The following is a 15,858-nucleotide window of genomic DNA, read 5'->3' on the forward strand; positions in this document are numbered from 1 at the left end:
TAAGTGACTTATGTGCTTATACTTATTGATTTATATCTATAGGCACCTAAAACTAATAGATGTTAGAATTTTAGAAGAAAGAACGAGTTCATTTTGATTGAAAACATAGAAAATAGGCATGGTTTAAGCCATATAGGCCAAGTTTGCTTGAATTTGTTTGAATAAAGGTCGTAAAGTGACTTATGTGCTTATTTTTGTTGATTTCTATCCATACGCACCTAAAAGTAATTGATATTGGAATGCTATAAGAAAGAACGAGTCCATTTGATTGAAAACATAGAAAATATGCTTGGTTTAAGGTATTTAGGCCACAGTTGAATGAATTTGGATGAATAAGTGTCGTAAAGTGGCTTATGTGCTTATTTTTCTTGATCTCTATCTATCGGAACCTAAAAGTAATAGATATTGGAATGTTAGAAGAAAAAACGAGTTCATTTGATTGAAAACATAGAAAATAGGCATGGTTTAAGCTATATAAGCCAAATTTGCTTGGATTTGGATAAATAAGGGTCGTAAAGTGACCTATATGCTCATTTCTCTTCATTTCTATTCATAGGCACCTAAAAATATTTAGTATTGGAATGCTAGAAGAAAGAACGAGTTCATTTGATTGGAAACATAGAAAATTGGCATGGTTTAAGCCATACAGTCCAAGTTTGTTTGAATTTGTTTGAATAAGGGTCGTAAAGTGACTTATGTGCTTATTTTCTTGATTTCTATCCATAGGCCCCTAAAATTAATAGATATTGGAATGTTAGAAGAAAGAACAAGTCCATTTGTTTGACAACATAGAAAATAGGCATAGTTTAAGTCATTTAGGCCACCTTTGAATGAATTTGGATGAATAACGGTCGTTAAGAGACTAATGTGCTTATATTTCTTGATTTCTATCAATAGGCACCTGAAACTAATAGATATTAGAATTTTAGAAGAAAGAACGAGTTCATTTGATTGAAAACATAGAAAATAGGCATGGTTTAAGCCACATAGGCTAAGTTTGCTTGAATTTGTTTGAATAAAGGTCGTAAATTGACTTACGTGCTTCTTTTTCTTGATTTCTATCCATAGGAACCTAAAAGTAAATTATTTTGGAATTCTAGAAGAAAGAACGAGTTAATTTGATTGAAAACATAGAAAATAGGCATGGTTTAAGGCATTTTTGCCACCTTTGAATGAATTTGGATTAATAAAGGTCCTAAAGTTACTTATGTTATTTTTTTTTATTTCTATCCATAGGAACCTAAAACTAATTGATATTGGAATGCAATAAGAAAGAACGAGTCCATTTGATTGAAAACATAGAAAATAGGCTTGGTTTAAGGTATTTATGCCACAATTGAATGAATTTGTATGAATAAGGGTCGTAAAGTGGCTTATGTGCTAATTTTTCTTAATATCTATCTTATGGAACCTAAAAGTAATAGTATTAGAATGCTAGAAGAAAGAACGAGTTCATTTGATTGGAAACATAGAAAATTGGCATGGTTTAAGCCATACAGTCCAAGTTTGTTTGAATTTGTTTGAATAAGGGTCGTAAAGTGACTTATGTGCTTATTATCTTGATTTCTATCCATAGGAACCTAAAATTATTTGATATTGGAATTCTAGAAGAAAGAACGAGTCAATTTGATTGAAAACATAGAAAATAGGCATGGTTTAAGGCACTTATGCCACCTTCGAATGAATTTGGATGAATAAGGGTCGTTAAGTTACTTATGTGCTTATATTTCTTTATTTATATCTATAGGAACCTAAAACTAATAGATATTAGAATTTTAGAAGAAAGAACGAGTTCATTTGATTGAAAACATAGAAAATAGGCATGGTTTAAGCCATATAGGCCAAGTTTGCTTGAATTTGTTTGAAAAAAGGTCGTGAAGTTACTTATGTGCTTATTTTTCTTGATTTATATCCATAGGAACCTAAAAGTAATTGATATTGGAATTCTAGAAGAAAGAACGAGTCAATTTTATTGAAAACATAGAAAATAGGCATGGTTTAAGGCATTTATACCACCTTTGAATGAATTTGGATGAATAAGGGTCGTTAAGTGACTTATGTGCTTATATTTATTGATTTATACCTATATGCACCTAAAACTAATAGATATTAGAATTTTAGAAGAAAGAACGAGTTCATTTGATTGAAAACATAGAAAATAGGCATGGTTTAAGCCACATAGGCTAAGTTAGCTTGAATTTGTTTGAATAAAGGTCGTAAATTGACTTATGTGCTTATTTTTCTTGATTTCTATCCATACGCACCTAAAAGTAATTGATATTGGAATGCTATAAGAAAGAACGAGTCCATTTGATTGAAAACATAGAAAATATGCATGGTTTAAGGTATTTATGCCACAGTTGAATGAATTTGGATGAATAAGTGTCGTAAAGTGGCTTATGTGCTTATTTTTCTTGATCTCTATCTATCGGAACCTAAAAGTAATAGATATTGGAATGTTAGAAGAAAAAACGAGTTCATTTGATTGAAAACATAGAAAATAGGCATGGTTTAAGCTATATAGGCCAAATTTGCTTGAATTTGGATAAATAAGGGTCGTAAAGTGACCTATATGCTCATTTCTCTTCATTTCTATCCATAGGCACAATAATTATTTGATATTGGAATGTTAGAAGAAAGAACGAGTTCATTTCATTGAAAACATAAAAAAAAAGGCATGGTTTAAGCCATATAGGCCAAATTTGCTTGAATTTGGATGAATAAGGGTCGTAAAGTGACGTATGGGCTCATTTCTCTTCAATTATATCCTTAGGCACAAATTTATTTTGATATTGGAATGTTAGAATAAAGAACGAGTTCATTTCATTAAAAAATAGAAAAAAGGCATGGTTTAAGCCATATAGGCTAAATTTGCTTGAATTTGGATGAATAAGGGTCGTAAAGTGACTTATGTGCTCATTTCTCTTCATTTTTATCCATAGGCCCCTAAAACTATTAGATATTGGAATGTTAGAAGAAAGAACGAGTTCATTTGATTGAAAACATAGAAAACAGGCAAGGTTTAACCCATATAGGCCACATGTGCTTGAATTTGGATGAATGATGGGCGTAAATTTATTTATGTGCTTATTTTTCTCGATTTCTATCCATAGGCACCTAAAAGTATTTGATATTGGAATGTTAGAAGAAAGAAGTAGTCCATTTGATTAAAAACACCTAAAATTTCAGCCATATAGTCCAAATTAGCTTGAATAATCAAGAATAAGAAACCTTACCTTATATTGTTGGTTGTTTTTATGACAATTTTTTTTTATTATCTTCAATATTTTGTAGGAGACCTACCAGATGAAGCTCGAAGAAACAAGGAGTCAGGGGATTCAGAAGTGTCCTAATGAGTTTTACTAGGAGACGGTGGGTGGGCGCAATAAGAAGGGTCGTGTGAAGGGACTTGGCCAAAGTGCAGAGCTCTACTATGGCAACCGGATGGGTCGAGTTTCCCGTTCTTCACAACAATACACGTCGTCTATCATTTCTCAGATTTAAGATCAGATGGAATATAGGGTGCAAGCTCCCTAAAATCAAATGGAAGTCGAGATGCAAAGCCGAATTGACTCCCGAATGGCTGAAATAGAGAGGAGATACAAGGAGAGTATGGATGAGATGATGAGTCGTTTCACCAACAACGACTCATGTTCCACCACTCATCCTCAGCATCGAGACCTAAGGGACAACCCGGGTAGTGGTGGAGCAGGACAGGGTACCCAGGCGATTGCGTAGCTTAGCTTTAGTCTAGCATATATTCACTCTAACATAGCTTTTGTTTGATATGGATACCAAATTATGGACTATCTTTTGTACTAGGACATAATTATTATATATATATATATATGTAAATAAATATAATTTCGTAGGTCAGTAATTAAATTTTTTTAAACATAAACTTCAGGTTTTGAAATGCATTTTTTTGTGTCGATTTATTATAAACAAAATTCAGGTTTGGAAATGCATTTTTTATCAAATTTTACTGGCGGGTTTGAAGGTCATTCCGACGGATTATATCCGTCGCAAATAACATTAGTTACCGACAGAAAAATCCGTCAAAACATACCGACGGAATTTGTCGTCGCAAAAACAAAATTTCGACGGAATTTTTTTCCTCGCTAATATAATATTCCGACGGAATTTTCCGTCGCAATATATATTTTCCGACGGAATTTTCCGTCGCAATATATATTTCCGGACGGAATTTTCCGTCGCAAAATACCTTCGCAAAATATATATTGCGACGGACTTTTTTCCGTCGAAAAGTTGCGACGGACCTTTGATTAAAGTCAAATTATATTCCGACAAACTCATTTCCGTCGTAATTTCCATCGAAAATAAGTTTTACGACGGAATTTCTGTCAAAAAATGACTAATTTCCTACAAAGGGTTTTTCGATGGACGTTTCCGACGGAATTCCGTCGTAAACCTCATTTCCGACGGATTTTTTTATAGGTTTCGACGAACTTTTTCCGTCGCAATTTTGCTGTTTTCTTGTAGTAATTGACATGGATGGCAATGAGTTCTCGAACATGACAAATCTTGACCAACTTAAAAAGTACTACCCATGATTACTTGAATAAGATACTCAAGAGAGCTACTTTTAGCCTGATTCCTTAGGAAAGGATACATAGGCAACCCTTTACAGGGTGTGGCCACTTTAATTTTCGCAAACCTCGCATCCCAGAAATAAAAAGAAATTCGACAAAAATTCGACGGAACAACAGCGTCACAGAAAGAATTTTGTCGTAGGCCGACAGGCTGCAGCGCAAGGCGGCAGTGCCTGTCGCCGGACAGCAACGGCCGGCGACAGCCGCAAAACGGCACTGCCGCTCTTCTGGGAGTACCTGGGAAAACTTCGGTGTTTTTCGGAAAATTTTCGACTTCCGTACTCGAATAAAATTTCTGGAAAATAAAATTTACAGTTTTCATTGCTTTAATAAATTAAATTTAAAGAAGTTGATTTAATTTAAAAGCTGAAATTTAAGTTTAAGTAAGGCTCGGGAGATGTACTTCCTTCATTAATAAAAGAAAAACTACATTATTGATGGAATTTAAATAAAAGCTTAATAAAAAAAATTAATTTTAAATTTAAAACCAAGCCTAATAAATTGGAAGTTAAGCAATGCTTCAATCTTTCTTCTATTTCTTTGCTCGTTTCCAATTTTTATCTGCATCCTCTTCATCGTCCATGACTTTAGCTATTAGGCATCCTTTAGAGGATCTGCATTCATTTTTAGAATAAATGGTTTCTCCATTAGCTAGGACTCCATGTTTCTTCTCTATTCAAACCTTCTTCTCTGAAGTGTCAGCTTTTCTTTTCCCTTTATCTTTAGTAGAGTCTTTCTCTATAGGAATCACAGGTGTTTTGAATTTAATCTTTTCACCTAAGCGTTCCTTAACAGGAATCACTTTGTCACCTAGACGATTCTTCACATTGGTTTTATTTTGATTTTTCTTCATGTCCTTTGAAGGTTTCTTAAGTATCCACCTCTTTACGTCATTGGGCAAGGAAAAAGGAACCTTTTGGGTAATCACTTCCCATAAAGGTCTAGCGCTCCAATATGCGTCAAATTTCTCTGCTTCTTGCGACACAAAGAATTCATAGGGACGCCGAAGATCCCCAGAAGGAATTGTTTGAAGTAGGTCGTACTGTCTTTTTACCCTCTAGGGATAATAAAAAGTCATCTTGGTTAAGCTTGGAAGACGACAGAAACGTTGCTTGTTGACACAAACCATCTTCTCTATTTTCCACCAAGGGATGACCCATTTGATAGCAAAGTTGCAAGAGGCGAAGACTATATTCCACTCATGGTGCCCCATCTTAGAGAAGCGTTTTTTTCACCTCACAAAGAAATTTGTAGTATATTTTTCAACATTGCCAGGAGGACTAATTAATTATAGTCCCTCCATTAGCCATATCTGGAAAAATTCAATGCAAATAAATTAATGTTACTATACAAAAATATGTTTTTAATTTCTGTAATTAAAAATATTATTTTTCTACCTGTAATAAAATTAGAGAGCTCCGAAAAGGTGCTGTTGGATTTCTCTTCAATTAATTAAGACTAAGCATAGTCTCTCCAACAATTAATGGCATTGGATTTCTTCCAGAATCAATTTGCTTCAAAACAGTTAATAAAATTGCTTGAACCTCATTAGTTCTACCACTAGTGAGAAGATATTGGTTAAGCATGCAAAAGAGAAAAGCCCTTCTTCTATAAACATAAAAAGATTCAGAATAAGGTCTATCAAAGTAATGGCGTGCAAATTCTTTTAAATTAACTACACTACCATCTACATTATTTATTAGATTTTTGTCTCTCAAATTAAAGAAGCGCACAAAATCTTTGTAATAATATTCATTTATTCTAGGGATTACCGCAAGATCTAATGAAGGGAAGCCTAAGATGGCACCAAATTCTTCTGGTAAAGGGCTTAATTCATCACACCCTAGTTAAAACAATGAGTATCTATGTCCCAATATTCTAAGGCGGAATGAATGAAATCTATATCAAGATCTACCCCATTCACACCATAAACACCTCCCATGTGAAAAACGTCAAGTTCTTTTCTCTCTTTAGCAATTAAAGACCGGCACTATTCACGAGTGAAATTGGTAAAACTCTTAGTAACTAAAGTCATGATTATTTGTTAAGAACTAAGATTATGGTTAATCTGTTGGAATTATAAAGAAACGCGGCAGATTAGGGAGCTATTTATGCACAAAATCGATGTAGTTTTAATCCGGAAAGGACTCGGAGTCAGCGCACTTCAACACCAAACGACAACTCTGTTGCCTGGCGACAGCGCAAAACACGTGGCGACATGTGGGGCTGCAGCGTTTTATCAACGAGCTATACAAACCACGTTTTTCTGGCTATGATTCCAATTTGTAAAATGACTTTACGATTTTACCCTTTCTACAAATACCCTTACATATTAATTTCATATTTTTTCCTTCATATTTTTTTTCTTTTAGGATTTAATTTTTAGGTTTTTTTCAAATCCAATTTATTTTTCATTTTTTCTTTTTTGGGGAGAAAGTCGGATACCCTCCATTAATAATAAAAATGACGGAAATCTTTTCGCAAAATTAATCACAATTTTTTGCTCACACAAATATGCACATAAAATGAAAAATAAATACAGTCATAATAAATAATAATATGTATATACAAATATTTCTAATAAGTGAGTCTATCAGACAAAGTCCTATACAAGTTAAAATGAAATAGAGGTACAACTACGGTGCTAGAGTACACAGATGATGAGGGATGTTTATCATATCAAAGAACTGTGCAGAACGAGGAGTATGCTCCCCTCCAGCTCCAGTCTCTCAAGGATGAGGAAAACTCATCTCAAGACATGTCCACCCAAGTCCCCCTGATGAATCAGCAGAGGCTGAGGCTGAGGAGGCAGCTGCGACGACGAGCTGACCTCGTACGTCCCACAACCTCTTGGAGCCGAAGTCGCCTCTCCCTGGTCTACCGGCCCAGCATGCGCACCCTCAAATGAAGAGCCCGAGCCCTCCACCGCCTCGGTCTAGGCAGCGTTAGATCGAGCACCCCAACCGCCAGAAGTAGTGCGGCGACGCATCGAACTAGACCTCGCCGGCTCTCTCGGAACCTCTGGTATCGTCCGGGTACGATAAGGAATGGGCCGCCCTTGCAAGAAGAAATCGAGTCAGAAGAAATGAAAATAGCGTTATAAACAATGAAAAAATAAAGACAAAAAGTTACCTCCTGAACAGCATCGTCGCGACGACAGGAAGCCACGTTCCTCATCCGTACGTGTTGGCTACGGAACGCGTCTATGCACCTCGCCATCGCCGTAACCAACTCACACGAGAATTGTCAAAGAAATAAAATCAGTAACAATATAAGACAGATATGAGCAAATAGCAAGTAAATAACTCACCCGAGTCAGGTGGCGAGGAATCATCTCCTCGATAGGCCCGTATGTCCCCTAGTAGTTGATGGGCATACGAGGGGGCATGAACTTAGTAGGCTGAGCCTGGAAAAAAGAAAATCAGAGTGAATAACATAACACTTGGGGGCTACTTAGTAAAAGGTAAAAGATAAAAAATCATACCGCCGCTGACAGAACAGGGGCCGGAGCTAACAACGACAGTAACTCCTCCTCGTAGCACCGCCTCGGGAAAGCATGAGATCGCTAAGGGGTACCAGCCAACGACCTCTCTGACATGCTGAGCAGCCTCACGTCATTGAACATGTGACGTGGCGGGGGAGCAGGGGCGACAGGAATCTCCGAAGAGTGCTGAATAGCGACTTTCTCTCCTAGGTATGCCGCCGCCCCATATGTCCCGATGAAGTAACATTTCTCAGCAGTGTACTGTGCGGCCAACCTAGGGATAACCAAACTGCCCCATGGCCGGTATAACACCTTTGGCTCCTGCAAAGAATGCCTATGAGATAATGATCTACCAAAAAGCAATACAAAGTTTTTACTATGCAAAAGATCATACTGAACGGATTAGCTCTCGAACATGGGCGGTAGTCGCCCGGATGTAGCAGCCTCCCCAGCAGGCACCAACGGGAAACTCGCGTGGTGATGACCTCGCCAGCGCAAGTGAAGGAAAGTACTCGTAGAACCAGATCTACAAAAGATAAAAGATATCAACAAGTGCTAGCAAGAGCTTGGAGCTAACTTTGTACGAGATAAACTATACCTCTACGACTCTCAAGAAGCCGGACAGAGCAATGTCTCCCGTGTAAGACCGGTGTCGACAGGAGTCTCTCAATGCACGCGAAAAGTCGGCATAGGACAAGCTGGCCCAGTCATAAGTCCCGATCTGGTGAAGATTGCGATCAACAGGAAGGTACTAAAGCAGCGCCCTACTACCCTTATGAGGGGAAAACATCCATGACAGCAAAATAAGCACAAACATGCGCACCCGCTGCTCTCGGGTGGTCGCATCGTCCTCGAAATCTACCGCTAGAGTAGACCGGCAAATGCAATTGGTGCTGAATTGTGATGACTCCACCTCAGCATGGGCCCGAACAGCAATCGGACCCAGCAGCTCATCAACCTCAGGGGAGTAGACGTTGATGGTGCTCTCAAAAGGCATCGCGGTTGAGCTAAACTCCAATGCTGAGATGAGATTGAAGTCGGCTGGGGTGACCATCATCTCAGAAGAACTCCACCAGAGCGTGAACCACGCGATGGCCCCCGTCAAAAGAGCTTATGGCCTGCGTGGCCTCAAACAGGGCAGTCATCCCACAAGACTCCCATAGAAGTCTCAATTCCCCATGAACCCTGAAAAACGTCATATACCGCTTGCCTAAGGTATCGTTGCCATATCCGTGTTGCCTAAGGTATCGTTGCCCCAAACATGGCAATGTGTCCTACCAACAGTGATCCAACGACGCACCCTCTCAGAAATGTGGTGGCCGGGGGCAAAGTACAATGTCCGCTTTTCCCACTCGGGGAAGGGACTAAGAGAAGTGGACGGATCGACATCCTCCTCAACAGGCTCATGGTCCCATCGCGTATCTTGGGACTGTGAACCCGAACCTCGCTGTTTAGCCATATATACATTGTGCAAAATTGACAAAATTAAGTTTCTATAGTATTTAAGGTTTGCCTAGCCGCATGATACTATGTTCGCAAAAACCGAGTACGTATTACTAAAATAGAGCACAATTTCAAATCAAGCATATATGTCATTTTCATGCATCCAAACGATTTCTTACAATACTATGATAATTATTGTGACAAATTGGACAAGAATTGCTAGCAAAAACATCAAGTGGAATTCATGGAATAATTAACACAAATCATAAGTTTACCCATGCCCAAATTGGTCTATAAACCAGAAATGAGTTCGGGTGCGAGGGTACTAAGATAACGTTCCTTTTAGAGGGGAATCGTCATCCTAGTCCTAGTACGGCCTCTACTAGCTCTTCCTTTTTAACAATTTCATCACCAAACAATATATGCAACGCGATACCTAAAACTATGTTAGTTGATTTTATTTACAAGCATTAATTCACGTAGGAATTACATTGCAAATGTCGTTATTCTTATTTAATAATACTCGTGAAAGAACAATAAATAAACAAGATTCGCCTTTGCTTAAGTGATCAACCAACAATTATTTAATTCAATTCTAGTCTTTATTTAACGCAAGATACTATGTGAAATTGATTAATTAATTAATTTATAAGTGATCAAACAACACTAATTAATTAATTAAAGTCCTTTTAAACAAGAAAAATAAAGGTGATTTAACTAAGTGTTCGGGAATTTACCACTTCTCTTTTCTAGATCTCTGTTTATAATACTTATGAACACCTTCTTGTTGGGGAACCTCCACCGTAGTAACAAAGTATCGAAAGGGTGAGTGTTAAGGACAAGAGGGCTAGGTAACACAAGTTCACAAGTTATTTCGCCAGAGTTTAAGGTTAATTTATGTCTGTTAAAGCCTCGGTTTAAGCTCGTATCTATACAGAAGGATTAAGTTTAGGGTTTCGAGCTTTCTGCCAAAGCAGGTGTCGCGTGCAACAAATGAAGTTGCGCGTGGCAACTTAGCGCAAGTTATAAAGTTGCGTTGCACATTGCAGCGCAACTATTGATCTTGCGCGCGGCTTTATGGTAAGATTCGATTTTATATTTTCCATATAATTTCCGAATAATTACAAATCATCTGTAGCGCAACTCCGAAAGTTGCGCTGGGTATCATGCACAACTGAAATAGTTGCGCGCGGCAGCTCAGCGCGACTTTTTGAGATGCACATGACTTTTGCTGCGGCAACACTAAGTTTTAACCTAGGCGCTCCTAAATCCGTCATTATTAGGGCTTAATTGGACCTTTGTTTTGGCGTTTTCTTTAATTTAGGCTAATCTTTCATGTTTTATGGCTTTACCAGTTATCCATAAGTATTTATAACTTTGACCCAACACGAAGATGACTTTATTTATCATCATTGCACTTCCTGTCGGGAGAAAAGGCCAAAAGTAGATGTCTATAGTTAGCCCCCACTTTGATCGAGTCTAGAATAGACGATGATCAAAGTAGTCAAGGAAATAAATCCGAGACTCATTCTGTGAAGTTCTCTAAGGATAGAGAATCTTTCAGTAATGTTTAAGGATGTCGAAACAATCCTTGGCTAAGTGTTTAAAACAATTAGCTATTGAGGCTAGAAAAAGTCCTTCCTAGTCTTAACGCGCTAAAAAATCTAGATTGATCCTTTGCAATTGTAGATCACTCTTATAAGTAAAAGTATTCTGGGTGATGTCAGGTCATGAGAAAAGATCAGTTTTAAAAGGATAAAAGGGGAAGATTTCTTCTCAATCGTGTTATCGGTTGTCTAAAATCCCTCGATATGTCATTGAAACTTTAACCTAACTATAACAAAGTAAGAAAGATGAAAAAGGGGTTTTCAGTATTCGAGCCGAAATGGTCATGTATTCGAGCCGGGTCCAATATTCGAGCCGAACGTCCACAAGATAGAGATACATGTCTCATGATTGGAGGTATATATCCAAATTAAGTGAGAGGGAAGAAAGTCAGCAACTCTCTCATCAGTTTTGTCCACAAGATGAGTACACGTGTCTCAGGTTTGGGGGCACGTGACTATATAGGCGCGACATCATCTCGTCGCTTCTTTATACATGGAGTGGATTCGACACCCTAACTGTCTGGTAAGTTAGTAAGCGCACTAACTATCGTATTGTTCCCATTCAAGAAGTGCATGTTCCTTAAGGTTCGGCGTGCCTGTCGACTCGTTGAGCTAACACCTACAATAATTCTATACCTATTAGTTCTTAGAGGTGAATCTCGCAAAGCTTAGGCTGAGTGAAATTTTACGCATCACCTACGTCGTACAATTTTGCGCCGTACGATACGACATTTGCATTTTTACGCTGCATGAAAACGCCTTCCTTTTTGCTTCGGATGTGAATAAAGAAGAAAACCAGGACTTTTGTAACGTCAGTACAGTAAAATGACAAACCTATCTATAGGTGATTTTACGTAAAGAACCACCACGGAACGTCTTAAGGCACTCTTACGAAAAACGTTCAAAACGTATGCTTGGGGAAGGCACAAAGCACGGTGTGCATGCAATATGATGCAAAAAACTAACAAAAAAGAAAACAAACTACAATATGCAAAGCAATTGAAAACATTTTGATAATTTGCGCGTCATTAAGTCTAATAACGAGCAAAAATCGTTAAAAAAAAAGATCAAACAGATCGAAATCTGGTTACCGGTCATTTTAATGACCAGTTCCACGCGCAACTCAGTAGGTCACGCTGGCCAGGCGTGCACATCGTTATGAGTTGCGCTGGTTTGTCACGCGCAACTAGTTCCGTTGGGCGCGACGTTTAAGTCAACAAAAAGAGCTCGGATTTTCTTGTTTTTCGAAGCTAAAGGAAGTAGATCTCGTCCCTTATTCATATTTGCCATAATTCGTTCATTCTTGGCTGAATTTGGGCGACTTTTGAACCGTTAAACCCCAAATTTTTAATTTGGGGGTTTTGATTCGAGTTTTATTCATGAATTTGTTTGTTTGTCTTTGTGACTTGTTTAAGCAATATATTGCAACAAATTTCATGTAAAGTGACAAATTATTGATCCTGTATGAGCATGCCAAGCATATATATGTATATATATGTGTATATATATATATATGTATATATATGTGTATATATATATATATATATGTATATATATGTATATATATATATGTATATATATGTATATATATATATATGTATATATATATATGTATATATATATATGTATATGTATATATATATATATGTATATGTATATATATATATATATATATATATATATATATATGTATATGTATATATATATATATATATATATAAATATATATATGTATATATATATATTTGTTCTAATTTTGACTTTGTGCTGATATATATACATATATACATATATACATATATATATATATATATATATATATATATATATATATATATATATATATATATATATATATATATATATTTGTTCTAATTTTGAATTTGTGCTGGAACTTTATTTTTCTTTTGTTTTGCTCATATAGACTATACTTTTTAATTTTAATGAAAATTGAAGTGTTTAGAACAACAATTATGCATTAAAGTTATAAATGAAATTTTGAACTTTTATAATAGCATGAATTTGTTCTTGTGACTCATGTTTATTTTTTTCATGCGTAAGTTTCAAAATTGGTTTTATGAATGATAAAAATAACCGACAGGTATTGTTATTTACTTATAAAACTGTGATTTCAAGATTTAGTTAGTTTAGGAAATTCTTGAAGTGATCATCGAACTAGTGTAGCTTGGTTATATCGCGGGTTTGTAAGCCCCCATTTTATATTTTCGAATGTTGTAGATCCCAGTGTTGGGTGCTTTGATGATTTGCTTGTTGTCAATAATTAAACCCTTTCATGTCGCTTGAAATGGGTCTACAAATCCCTCGTTTAGTCTTATTATGATATCAACTAGGATCTTGGAAATGATTAAACTAGTGTGTTTAAACAATTTTTTGACCATTCATAGTTTTAACAAAGAAATTTTCTAAGTCTAGTAATATTGGTCATTCATTAGAGCAAGTAAGGGAAAAAATGAAATGTTGTTCAAATTTTTCGTCTATTCTTGCTACTTTTGAAATCTTTCTTTTAAGTTCAAATTTTGTCACTGTTTTGAATCTCGAGAAAGTAGACGTTATCCTCCTTGCGAAATTCCAATGTCTGCAACAATGGAGAATAGTTTTAAATGAAGACTCCTTAATTTCGAATTTAGGAGTCTTATGTTTACATTCTAACTCATGAAATTGTTTGTCTTATGTTAATATTGTGTGTTGATACAATTTTCATGATGAATGATTGAGTACCAAACTTTCGTATGAGCAAGTATGATTTTGTTTCTTTTTCTCTATACTAGTCATACTCTCTAATCTCTTGAGTAGATTGAAGTATTGAAACAACAATTATGCACTAAGATTAGTTTTTGAAGTTGAACTTGAAAATGGCTTGAGTATGTAACATGTTTAATGTCCAAGTTCAGTTGTAAACTTAGTTTTCAAAGGAACAACATGATATTATATGATTTTGATACATTTGAAAATTGAAAGGCTCGAAATCTACGTAAACCATTTGTAGCTTAGGCGATTCTCGAAAGTAGCTCAAATGGCATGAATGTCTCATTTTATTTTTTTTGTTGATTTTGGAGCCCCCATGTGTCGAGTTATGCGCATTCCTGCTATTTGACAAGTCTTGCAGCCCCCACTTTGGGGTAGTTCTAATGACTTGATATTGTTTAGGCCATTCATATAATCATGATATTGGGATGGACCTATGTATATATCATATGTTTGTGTTTGAGATATTTAGGATAATGACATGACTTTTGCATTTTAGTTAAAGTCATGTTCAAGAAAGCAAGTTAGTTCTTTGCTTGTTTACAAACCAAAAATAATTGTGTTCAAGGTTTAGTAATCTTACCTAATGTCTAGACGTTTGTAAAGATCATTGCGGTGATTTTATTCCCAAATATGATTTAGAACATCAAATATTTTCCTTTGTTGTTATCAATCTTTGATTTTGGTCTTGTAGGTGGTTCGCTTACCATCCCTTAGCCAATAAGCGAGAACAAGTTCGAGTCAAGAAGAAGTCGAAACTTAATTCATTCCTTTTGGAAATATTTATGTATATACCTGTATTATCCAAACGGTTATTGAGAATCTGAAAATTCACTTATTTTGAGAAAACAAAATTTCAGAAAGAAAATTTTGAATACTATTTTTATTAGAAACATGTTTTTTCGAACAAGAATTCAAATTTTGAAAAGGATCCAATAGTTTGTTTTGGAAAGCAACTTTTTCTAGTAGGCAAAAATCATAATCATATTATTTTCAAAAATGGACCCAAAATGGAAAGAAAAGTCTAGCTCGTAATTGAATGTGACTTTTTTGTCCAAGATTGATGAAGGTAAGTTGTAATTTGCAACTTATTTCAACAACGATGTGAGAAATATTTTGTATATCCAATTTTTTTCATCTCTCCTTTTTTGGTGTTTGTCATCATTGTCATACTTTGATAATTGATAGTGAAGTTCTTCTAATTAAAAAGTGCCATAGTTTGAAAATAAATATTTACCAAACTTAGGTTTGATGTAGTGTTAGAATAATTTATAAAATCATTCGAATCACTTTCCAAAATATGGTCTTATTTCAAAATGAAAGTTGAGGAGAGACCTATATTATTGTAGCCCCCAAGTGTAACCTTAGGTGGCTTTTGCAATTCATGTATACAAATGCTAGGGGATGTTTCTCATGTTTATTTGAAGCCCCAAGGTTTTTATTTTTAATTTGTGGAATATTTCATATGTTTATCATGAATTGTTTGATCAAGTATCATAATTAATTATCTTGGTCAAATAATAGGAAGTGGTATTCTTCCCTTTGTCATTTAAAGTTATTAAGATGGTTCGTAATAAGCTTTGAATGACATTGATTTTGCAGCATAAATAGCGTGTTCAAATCTGTAAATAGAGAGAAGTGGGGATGTCCTGGCTTTTTTAAGCCCCCAATTTGAGGCAAAGAGAGAAAAAAATATACTATTTTTGAGTATTTTATATGCCAAATGGGAGGGATCATCCCAACTTACCCCCTTAAAAAAGAAGTGAACAAAAAATACAGATTTGTATAAAAAGGAAGAGGAATCCAACTTTCCCATAGAAGAATAAAGAAAGACAATTAGACATGTTTTCGAAAATCAAGGATTATTGACTTAATATTTGAATCATCGTGATGACTTGGCAGTGAGGTATACGTGTGATAGCGATAACAATCATTTTTTTCATGT

Source organism: Chenopodium quinoa, unplaced genomic scaffold (genome assembly GCF_001683475.1).
Source record: "Chenopodium quinoa cultivar QQ74 unplaced genomic scaffold, ASM168347v1, whole genome shotgun sequence".
In the NCBI taxonomy this organism is placed as follows: Eukaryota; Viridiplantae; Streptophyta; class Magnoliopsida; order Caryophyllales; family Amaranthaceae; genus Chenopodium; species Chenopodium quinoa.